Raw genomic sequence first — 11508 nt, 5'->3', positions numbered from 1 at the left:
ATTATTTTGCTGAGTTTACAAAGCTGAGAATTGCGAGAGTCTGAACGACGGTGGAGACGATGTTGCCATAACATCGTTTCAAATCACGCGTTTTGTACTGGCAAGAGACTTAATGGTATGCCAAAATTAATAGGACCTGCCGACGCTATGAATTTATCCATTTGCTGTTTCCGTTGTGTTGAATTTATAATTCGCAACATAATGTGTTATCACAATGACATCATAATAAAATGGCGATTGGTTTTTGTTGTTGCTCGAAAAATAGGTAGTCAAGTTATTTTGGTGCCCTAACGCATTGAATTTTTTCTTGTATTAAATGGTATATTAAAATGATTATATCGAATGTAGTTACTATTTTCTAAAACTATTCTATAGTAGTTATTTTCTCTGTTTCATGAAACAGGCTGTAGAGATTTGAGTGAATAGTAACTACATTTGATGTAATTCGCTCTGCTTGGCTATTTGCTTGACATTGAACACTTTGTGTGATATTAATAGTATTTATTGTTTAAAATGATTATATAACTTATAATGTATCATAGTTTTCAAACTTATTGGTAAATCTGTTAATTACTGTTTGTTAGATACCGCTTGTGGCCTTTGCATAATAGAAAAATTGCGTTTAGAAGTGCAAACTAAAGCGGATGTGCGATCCACTCGGTGGCGCTACAACTGGGTTCTAGCAACACGCTCGCAGTGATTGCTTCAAGCTTTAGCACGCTTTGCGTAACGCGCGTAGGCCTACAGCTGATATGGGTGGGATGGGAGTGCAGTTTTGTGTTGATGTGAGGGTAAGAAGGTGCATATTACAAAGCTTGATACATTGTAGGCTTGATTTAACGTTGCTGTGGCTATAAAAGCAAATAAGTAAACAGGCGATTTCGAACACATTGCATGACAACACATTGCTTGAAAGCAAACAGTGTGCCATCAGTGTTCACTTTCAAACCAACACTTGCTACCTCAGGAAGAGGAGCGTGTTTGAAACGAAGATTAGAAAAGCTTTGTAACATTGAAGATTGGCAGCATGAAGAAGAGGTTGTTGATCATGCTGAATGTACAACGGAACCTCATTGCAAGAGAAGGAAAGCGACTTCAGTTGCAATTCAGTGCAGCCTGGATAGCAACGACAATATCGGAGGAAGCGCTTTAACTGGAATGAAAATTGAACATTACAATGAAAATAAGCAAGTCATAAACTACTACACTGGTTTCGATGATTATGATAACTTTATGTTATTCTTGCGTTGCTTGGGGCCAGCTGCATATGACTTGAACTATACCAGCAGCAAACTTGACCCACCAAACCAGCTCTTTCTTACTCTAATGAAGCTAAGACAATCAAAGGAAACTAAAGAGCTGAGTTTTCTCTTTCACATTAGTGAAAGCACAGTTTCATTAATTTTCAGGGTATGGATCAACTTTATGTATTTTCAGCTGAAGGAACTTAATATTTGGCCATCTCGAGCTGTTGTGGATGAACACATGCCCACACAATTTCAAAATTCATTCCCTACAACACGTGTCATTTTAGATGCAACTGAAATACCAATCAATAAGCCAAGAAAAGTTGATGGTCAAAGCATGACGTTCTCCACTTACAAGAATAAGAACACACTAAAAATTATGATTGGCATCACCCCAATGGGCTGGTATCGTACGTAGGCCCATCAACAGGTGGATGTTCAAGTGATCGCCAACTTATCGAGCAAAGTGCTCTCTACAAACAAGCTAATGAACACTTTTCACAAGGGGATAGCATCATGGCTGACAGAGGTATTCTTGTGCAGGATCGTTTCGCACCTTATGATGTTGCAGTCAACACGCCTACCATGCTGAAAGGGAAGCACCAACTTGATGCAGATGTGGTTGTCTCGGATAGACGCATTGCATCATCACGCATACATGTCGAGCGTGTTATTGGACTGAGCAAGACATATAAAATTTTGACTAACCCACTGCCTTACCAGTATGTCCCAATGGCATCACTTATCGTGTTTGTATGTTTTATGCTGTGTAACTTTCGTAAACCTATTGTTAGTTGATTTTGTGATTACTTTCTTTCTTAGCAAAATCTCTTCGGGAGGTTTTCTTTGCCTACCGGCTTTCTCTTTTTTTATACTACCGCAGCAGCGTTCCTCCTCACATAACGTAGCTGGCCTTGCACCATTGCTGGTGATGCGGCCATGTGTTTTTATAATTATTTATTCTGACCTAAAGCTGTTTTATAATGCATGTTATAACGCTAGCTCGTTTTGCCGCATCTTCCCTTTTCCGTTCTCGAGTTGCGCTGCTCGAGTTAAAGTGAAAATTATCTTTTGCTTATGGCTTAAATGTAGCCAAATTGTGGACTTAAATTAATTTTTGTTATTTATTGTATAACCAGCATGTCGTACTCGATAACGGGAATAAAACAAGCAACAACAAATATGAAACAAGTGTTAGTGCAAACTTAAATAACAAACGAAATTTATTGCGACAACAAATTGATCGTAGTTTCCCGTCTTACTATGATGACTGGGTAGATGCAAGGCTACAGTTAGGTCATGGTAGCTACAACATCGCCAGTTTATGGGTCAACATGTGTACACTATGGTATTCAAAACATGTGTTGTGCGGAAACTGACTCCACAACTTTAACCTGTAAGCTGTGTCAACCTTCTACTGTACACTTAGTTAATTACAAGCACTTTTGCAACTTTATGATAATTCTGTAACTTTATGAGATGTTTTTCTTATTTTTGTATCACTCTGCTTTCCAACCTTCTAAAAACAAACATGTTTTGATAACTACAATGCATATCCGAATCATATTTTAAGTTATTCTTTCGCCCACGCATAACCAAGCGCTGTACAACGCATCGTCTATATGCTGCGCAAGGCTAGTTCTCGTCTAGAAGGACCCAGTTGTACCGCTGCTAGTGGTTTCGTGGTATCCTGTCGCACAACCCCATTGCTTTCGACACAAACACTTTGCATTTATTTTTGAACAGTTTGTGGTGACTTGATAGTTGGACATACGCCTAATAAGAAAGGACAAATTTTTGCGTTTGAACTAAGCAATGTATTTTAAGAAAAATTGTACAATTCTTCTTTGTTTAATGTCTGATAATAGTTGTAAAACAAAATAATCTACATACGTATTTAAAACAATTTGTGCAACAATATTTTTTGGAAATTTGTGAGGAAAAGGCAAAAACGGTTTACTTTTGATTGAAACTATTTACCGATTTACTAACTTGCTAAGTTACCTAATATGTATCCATAAGCTTTCAGCTGGGTATACAAAAAGAACCAGCGTCCGCTGTCCGTATGCGGTCTCGAAATGTGGTCGCAATGATGATTTTATGTGGCAGCGATATAATTTTGTTTAACATTAAAACTAAATTATTTCGATGTTAAACATAAAACTATCAAAGGTTATAGTGACTTTTTGGTAATACAATTTTATTATGTCGGTAAATGTTTTTAAATTGTTACAGAGTGACATAGCTACTGCGTTTACAGTAAAAGTCATTTGGCATGGGATTGAACCTTGATTAGTTGAAACGTGCAAACTGCATCTCGAAAGATACAAAACATTCGTGGTGAAAGTAAAGTAAAAGGTTGGCCAAGCTCATATGTGTTATGAAAAGTAGGCCAAATAAAATATATAGATAGAGCAGCAAAGAAAAAAATAACCTTGATTTGTTGTTATGACTCTTGCCATAGTGAATAAAAATTGTTAAAGTGTAGTTGCGACAAAAAAAATTAGTGTTTCTTTAGTGGTGTAAGATGCCAAGCTACCCGCTCTCAGTGGATTAATTAAATAAAAGTGTCACCAGACGTTTTTCCATTATCCTGCAGAAATGTTATCTTTGGGTAGCTCAAAAGTAGACCAACGCGAAACTACTCTATTGTAAAATTGGAGAAACCACACAAACTTATACGACTTTGTGTTATCTTACCTAAAAACTACATAACCTATAGATAAAAATAACATCAAAAATAAACTATTATGTCACCCTATTTAAATTAGACAATTTTCGTCATGTCTTCTACGTCGCATTAGAAATTTTACAGGCGCAGCAATATTGTTTCATCGTTTACACATCCGCATTCCGCAACAGTGAATAAATTTCCCATCCCTGCTTTAAGATACCAGTGATAAGATATAAAACTTGAAAACAATGGGTTTCTTTTAAGCAAATAAATTTAAATTATTTTTTATACTTAACCAAATATAAGGGATATACTTTTAAATGATTATTATGAGCTCGCTTTAATTAATTTATGTGTGCAAATATTCGCAAAATATTCAGGCTAAAGAAAAATTTGTCTAAAATTGTTTTGCCAGCTTGGGAAACTTTTGAACTGTTATGCGATAGCTCTTTAAACTCCAATTCTATCGCTGATTTGCAGCATTTGAATTAGAAAGTTTATCATCTTTTTAAAATCGTATTTGTTTATCATGTATACTTTTCATCTAGGTATATATGGCCAAGAGTTTACTATAGTAATTCTGCCAGTCCTGATCTACAGTGCCCCACCATTTTGGCTGCTTCGGGTTAATCCTCAGCATTACTAGTTTCACCGCGTAGGGACGATGGTGTTGGACTTTGGGCTTAACTTACTTGTACCAACAAACCGACAAAACCAACACCAACATACACTTAATACACACAGCAAACAACAGAGAATCTTGGAAACGTTTCATACACGAGGCAGTCTATATGCTTGGAATCAAGTGCGACAATAAAAAAAGAAGATTTGTTTATCTGACAAAATATAATCTAATAATATTGATTACTAAAATTGTTATGTATTATTATTTTTTGTTTATTTACCAGAGTAGTGCAAGCAAAGGATTTCCTCGAATCACATCACAAAATAAAGCCGAGGAAAAGGAAATTGAACAAACAAGAAAAAGCAGCAACACCAACTTCATATTGTAGGCTACTTTGAATTTTCAGAAATAAAGATATCGACTCAAGCCTATATTGCTGCTGGTTTCTACTTATCTAAAACATATATTTCTTATAGTTTATTATTTTCATAATTATACATTGCATAGCAACGAAATGAGGCTAAGAATAATGTATTGAAGCACACATATGAGTTCATAATGCCCTGCATATCTATAAGGTTCGCCTACAAGATTTACGTTCGTGAATGGTAAAACCAAATTAAATATTGACCTTATATAAATTAATATAAAAATGCAAATAGGTATGTACGTTGCCTAATTGCTTGTTTAAAAACATCTGCACGAGAATAAATACATATTAAATCTAACCACTATAAAAAAAACTTTGAAACCTTTATGAAGGTGTGCAATTGAGGTTTTATATTTTCTCCTTATTGAGATTAAAAAAGTTTGTAGTTTTATATTTTGGTTTTATCATGACGTTCAAGTTTATTAATATGTTATCATCTTACTGTATACTAGCCTATTATTAATTATACTATTATTGAAATACTGCTTGCTTTTATTTGTATGAGCATTTATCCTAAAAATATATTTTGTTGCCAAACAATGTAAACCGGTAAATTGTCTGTTGTAATGAACAAAGCATTAATAAAACCTAACTTGAAAAAACATCATTCTGTTTATTATTACTGAAATGTTCAAATAAAATGTAAGACCGTTTACATTTAACAGCACCAATCAAAGCTTTAACACCTTATGCTTTCATGCGTCTCTAACAATTGTTCCAAAATTATGCTAAAGACAGCTTAGCTTCTTAGTTTGGCCCAAGCTTCCTCTTTCATCATCATATATACTCGCAAAATGTTTTGGTGTATTTCCAAGGTAATCGCATTGATAAAAACAAAACAATTTATTATTTCATTTTCAGAAACACTAACGCTTATTTGACAACAGGAAAATCGTGATTGTTTCATGGCACGAATATTCTTCAACTCAAGTTTCGTTTTGCTTTTGCTACATATTGACATGAAAAGTACAAAGCAATTATTGTTTTGCACACAACGATTCGACGCAAGTACTTTTTGTGAGATTAAATACATTAAATCGCACAAACTGTGGTACTCTGATTACGGCTAGTGTATGAGTGGGTAAGTTGCTCGGTACAGGTCCAACAAAACTATATACTTATAAGAGTCAATGTACTCAACGTATCCGACTATGTCACATTTTGCTATTTAACTACTCATCCCGTTTTCAACTACATGGTTTCGTAAAGCAGGATTTATTGCGATGACTAGCCTACATTAAAAACGAGACATCACAAACGATTGGAAATAGATCATAACATGCGGTTAAGCTTATGCAAAGTCAAGCCGTGGCTTTAAAACTTGTGGGCAGTACAAAAGCAGCAACCCTTGCATTAATGAATTAAATTAAATATCGAATCAAATTGCCAATTTTATGTTCCGGAAATCAAAATCACGTGTCAAAGAAAGCATCTTAAAAACAATCATTCTGGAATACATGTGTAGCCACAGTTTTCTGTATTTATCTATTATCTGCGCATACTCACTTATGTTATTTATTTTTTGCTTCAGCTTACTTGAATTATTCTTCTCCATACCGAACAACAAAACGGTGTCTCACACAAACGCTAATTTCATTTTCTTTTAAATTAGGGTCGCTTCAGAAATTAGGGACCACTGCTGAAAATAAAAGAATGATTTATTTAAAGAGATACGTTTTATGTAAAGAACATTGTAAAGTTGTTTTCTTGCTCGAAAACAGGTCTCGACAAGGAAGTGCAGTGACATTCAAACTATTTAAATTCATATGTGACTTTTAACAATTGAAATAAAGTTACTTTCTGTGCCAAAAAATATTTGACATTGATGCATCTGTCGTGAATGCATCGAAATCTTTGCACGTTTTAACATTGTAATTAAATTGATCTGCCAAATGTTCTGGCAGCCAACTTATTTACATACACGTAATTTGTGTCTAGCTGTTCTATCCAATTGTCACACGATTTGACCTGGCATTAATTACGCGTTTCCTATATACATACCTGTTAAAGTTTTCTTCCTTGACTAATGTTAGCCTATCCATCAGACGTTGTTGGGGCTTCAATTAGCAAGCTCATTATAATTGCAAGATCGAAGCTTGCATATAAAAAAAAAACTTAAGAGTAAACAGTGCTGCCAAATGCTGACTTGTTAATTTTTGGTTAAAAATTGATACATTCAAGCAGAACTTCGGCGTTTGGTTTAAAACACTCGCGCACTGTAACGGTACATGAGATTGGAAAGCGATACATTGAAATTTCATATCAAAAATAACATCATGAAAGTTAAACAAGCAAATCTTCAACACTGTGATTGCACGTCCGCACGATGTCCTTCCAATCAATTACGTATATTTCCATGTATTGAAACACAATGGATATATTTCCTAAGATCCTTTTGTTAAACACCTTCATATTGGCTCGTTGATAAGTATCACTATTTTTTGCAACCCTCTCTTTACCGCGGCGCAATTTCCTCAAATAAATAATTTCGAAATCAAACAATCAATCTGAATTGATGCAAAAGTATCCTATATCCAACCAATACAAAGTTTGCTACACATCTCCGATTTGACTTGGTGTATAGTTGGGCTACTATTGCTTATTTTTACGCAACAAAATATTTCAGATCTTGATAAAATAAACAAGTGGCCGCAGTGTGTTTAAATTCAACATACAAGCTTGCTAGAAATCAACTCAACAGATCCATATTTTGTTTTTGCTCTTTCGCATTTTCGCAACAAGTCGAATTACCTCGCTCAATTCTTCCTTTAATTAAATTGTGTAAAATGAGATGTGAAATCTTAATTTACACCTCAGTGTATCCAAAATAGATCGAAATATCTTACAACGGATCAACTAAAAAGTATTATAATATTTTTTTTGAGCAAGCCCTCACACACATACAGTTGATACGCATTTCTATTCCTGCCTTGGTTAGCTTGCTTGAATTATTTTTCTCCATACCAACAACAAAACGGTGTCGCAACTAAGCGCTAATTTTATTTTATTTTAAATTGGGGTCGCTTCTTAAAAAAATTAGGGACCACTGCTAAAAACAAAAGAATGATTTATTTAAAGAGATTTGTTTTTGAAAAGAACATTCTAAAGTTTATTTTTTGCGCGAGAACAAATTTCGACCAGGAAGTGCATTGACATTCAGATTAATTAAATTCATATGCAATTTTTAAAAATTGAAATAAAGTTACTTTCTGTGCCAAAAAATATTTGACATTGATGCATCTGTCGTGAATGCATCGAAACCTTTTTGCATTTTAAGATTACAATTAAATTGGTCTGCCAAATGTTCTGGCAGCCAACTTATTTACATACACGTAATTTATGTCTAGCCGTTCTATTCAATTTCCACACGATTTTCCCAAGCATTAATTACGCGTTTCCTATACCTGTTAAAGTTTTCTTTCTTGACTATTGCTTACCATCAGACGTTGTCGGGGATTCAATTGTCATGTTCATTATAATGACATGATCGAAACTTGCATTGAGAAATGAATCTGATATAATCAGTTCAGCTCAACAGGCCACAGCCCTGTGCCACAGTTCGATAGGCCACATCACGGCGAGCTATAATAGAGGCCACCGCATCGTGCACGCACGAGATCTGACTGACGGCCTATATGCTTTGTGTAAAAAAACACAATTTTGTCACTTTCCTGAAACGTTATTGATAGTTAGGTGATGTTTCGTCAAAATTTATTAATTATTGTAATTAATATACAAACAATATCACATGGATATAAGTTGATCGTCATATGTTTTGCTGTATTACAAATAGCATTTAGTAATAACAGCAGTTTTAGTAGTTTAGGTAAGCAAATGACAGTGGAATCGCTGCATAATGTTGATAGACCACAATTTCTACGAATCAGTTTTCTGCATTTCCCCTATTGACTTTAAACAGTACGTACTGTAATTCAAAAAATTTAAGTAGCCTACTGGATGCATAAAATACTGTATAAAACCATTAACAGTACAAAAGCACAGAAAAATTTAAACATGGTAGAAATAAAGTACTGAGCATCATACATATCTGCAACTAATTTCCATGCAACATTAATAGCAATTTAAACAAAATCGTGCTGATCAATAGTTTTCAATTGAATCATGCCTTCACAGTATAATGCAGGTGAGCCGGAGGTTGCTCAAACTATACCGTTCGTTAGATCGCGCTGCAAAAGATCTTATGCGTTGGCCTTCTAGACAGATATTACATCCAACTCTCCTATACAATCAGAAAATACAGTGAGATTAGAGCAGTAGAAACTAGTAAAAAAAAATATGCCTGCTGCTAATTTTATCCAAGAATAGTTTTGACTTTAGACATATACACAAAACAATAAGCATGTAAGCAGTTCTGGTCACATCAAAATGAGTCAGTGTTCACCCTCTGAATCTGATACATGGTTATCTCTGAGTCATCAGTTGATGGAGGGAGAAGCACCTGGTGTTGGTTGATCAGGATCAGCGTTGATCTCTGTAGTTCATACCATTGATAGTGCGATGTTCTTCTGCCATATACTCACTTATAAATGGTGAAATTCTGTTTTCATATTCATCTGACAGACAGAGCTATACTTCAAAACTTTAAGCTCAACTCTTCAAATATCAACAGTCAATAAATTAATCAATGAAGCCAGTCTGCCTGGCCCTAGAGTGATTGCCTAAAATTCAAAAACAATAAGGTTAAATAGAATATAAAGCTGTAATTTTACAAAATGAACGAGTAGGACAGAAAGTCAAATGAGTCACAATTATATTGTGATTTACTGCAATAGAACTATAGAAGTGGTTAATTTTAGATGGTGAATGATTACTACTGATAAATGCAGCCATATAACGAAGTAGAAAATACTTACTAATTAGATACAGTAGAAATGTTGTTTAAAAGCATTAAAAGTTGCATGGAAAGTAAAAGCTTACCTGCAAAAATATAAAAATAAACTACAAGGCATTTTTACAACATCAGATCAGCTAAATAAAGATTGAAAGAAGCATTATGCCTTTAGCTATCAACATGTATTGTATCTAGACTATATTCTATGAAAGTTTTAGCACTTTTAATGCACTTTCTTTTGAGCATCTGGGAGACTGCAACAGGGCATAGTTCTTTAAAAAATACATTAGCCAATGTGCGACAATGAGACAATGTCATGAAAAAGCAATGTCGTTCAGATATGGATAGAAAGTTACAGGAAATAAATTTTTGACACATTTCACCAACAACACTAGTAAAAAGATGTAACAAACTACACACCACTGTACAACACTATCCTTCGGACGTGTCAGACCACCTCGATTTAATTTATCAACATATGAACCAAATATTTTATAATAGAAGTATGTGTCTTCTGCAATAACACATCCATTCTTTAACTCAACATACCCAGCAATATAAACCATTGCAATTAAAACCTCTTCTGAAACTTTTCCTTTCAGCTCACTTTCTACAAGATCACGATTACAAGCGGCACAAGCATGACCTTCGACAACATCAAACTTTAAATCTAATTGCAGTGAGAGCTTCGAGTGTTGAATTCTTACCTTTTCCAAAACTGACTGCTGAGCAGTAATGAAATAGTTACCTCCAGACCCTTGCCGAAGCTTACTGAAGCACTTTTCTAATGGGTCAGTTGTAAACCAGCCAAAGATTACAAAATCATTTCCACATGAAAGTAAATACTTTGCTAGATCTACAAAACCACATGGCATATATGACACAAGAAGTTTATATGGACACAACAATCCCAGTAGACTTATAATTTAAATTGCAGTTTGGTACGCAACACCTTAAAGGCATTTTTTAAAACGGAGGAATTAGCTTTCATCCAAATTAATCAGATTAGTAAATCTAAATAATATCAAACCATGCATGTTAACTACTTTGTACTGACATGCAGATCATGAATTCTCAAGATGTATGTTATTGCAAAAATCAAAACATCTCGAGAAATAAATCAAAGCATAACAAATAAAGATCCCCCATCATGCATGTATTAAATAAAGATGCTACAAAACTAAACGGTTGTTGAAACTGGGCAGTCAATCTATTAAAAATTGTTGTAGGCCTACTACCAGTATAGCCTATTGAAAGTTAATATTTAAGTTAGTTAAGATTTGTTAGTCATCTATACAGTAAGTAATCCACACAAATTAATAACATTACATTCTACAAAGATTAGCTTTGGTACTGGTTAGCTTTGGTACACCTCCCTCGTGGTTAGCTTTGGTACACCTCCCTCGCCATTCACTTCGACGGCCATCCCAGTGTACCCCCACCCCTGCCTCTATGCTGGCGATTTTAATTGCCAGCACGTCGACTGGGGATACCGCATCACCAGCCCTTCTGGTGCATGTCTGGCTAACTGGGCATCAAATAACAACTATGCCCCACTGTACAACCCCAAAGATGAAGCCAGCTTTACATCCGGGCGATGGGGCACTGGAACAAGCCCAGACATGGCCTGGCATGCTCTACTTTGTTTTGATAAAATAACAACTACGCCCTTACAGATCC

At 34.9% G+C, this 11508-nt stretch overlaps 1 pseudogene; it reads left to right on the top strand.

Annotated features, from left to right (window-relative positions):
* The first annotated feature begins 894 nt into the window (after window positions 1-894).
* Window positions 895-2045, top strand: LOC145776799 (uncharacterized; annotated as a pseudogene).
* Window positions 2046-11508: the final 9463 nt, after the last annotated feature.

The sequence above is a fragment of the Aplidium turbinatum genome, chromosome 9 (assembly GCF_918807975.1).
Source record: "Aplidium turbinatum chromosome 9, kaAplTurb1.1, whole genome shotgun sequence".
Taxonomy (NCBI): Eukaryota; Metazoa; Chordata; class Ascidiacea; order Aplousobranchia; family Polyclinidae; genus Aplidium; species Aplidium turbinatum.
This window is presented reverse-complemented; position numbering and strand designations above follow the sequence as displayed.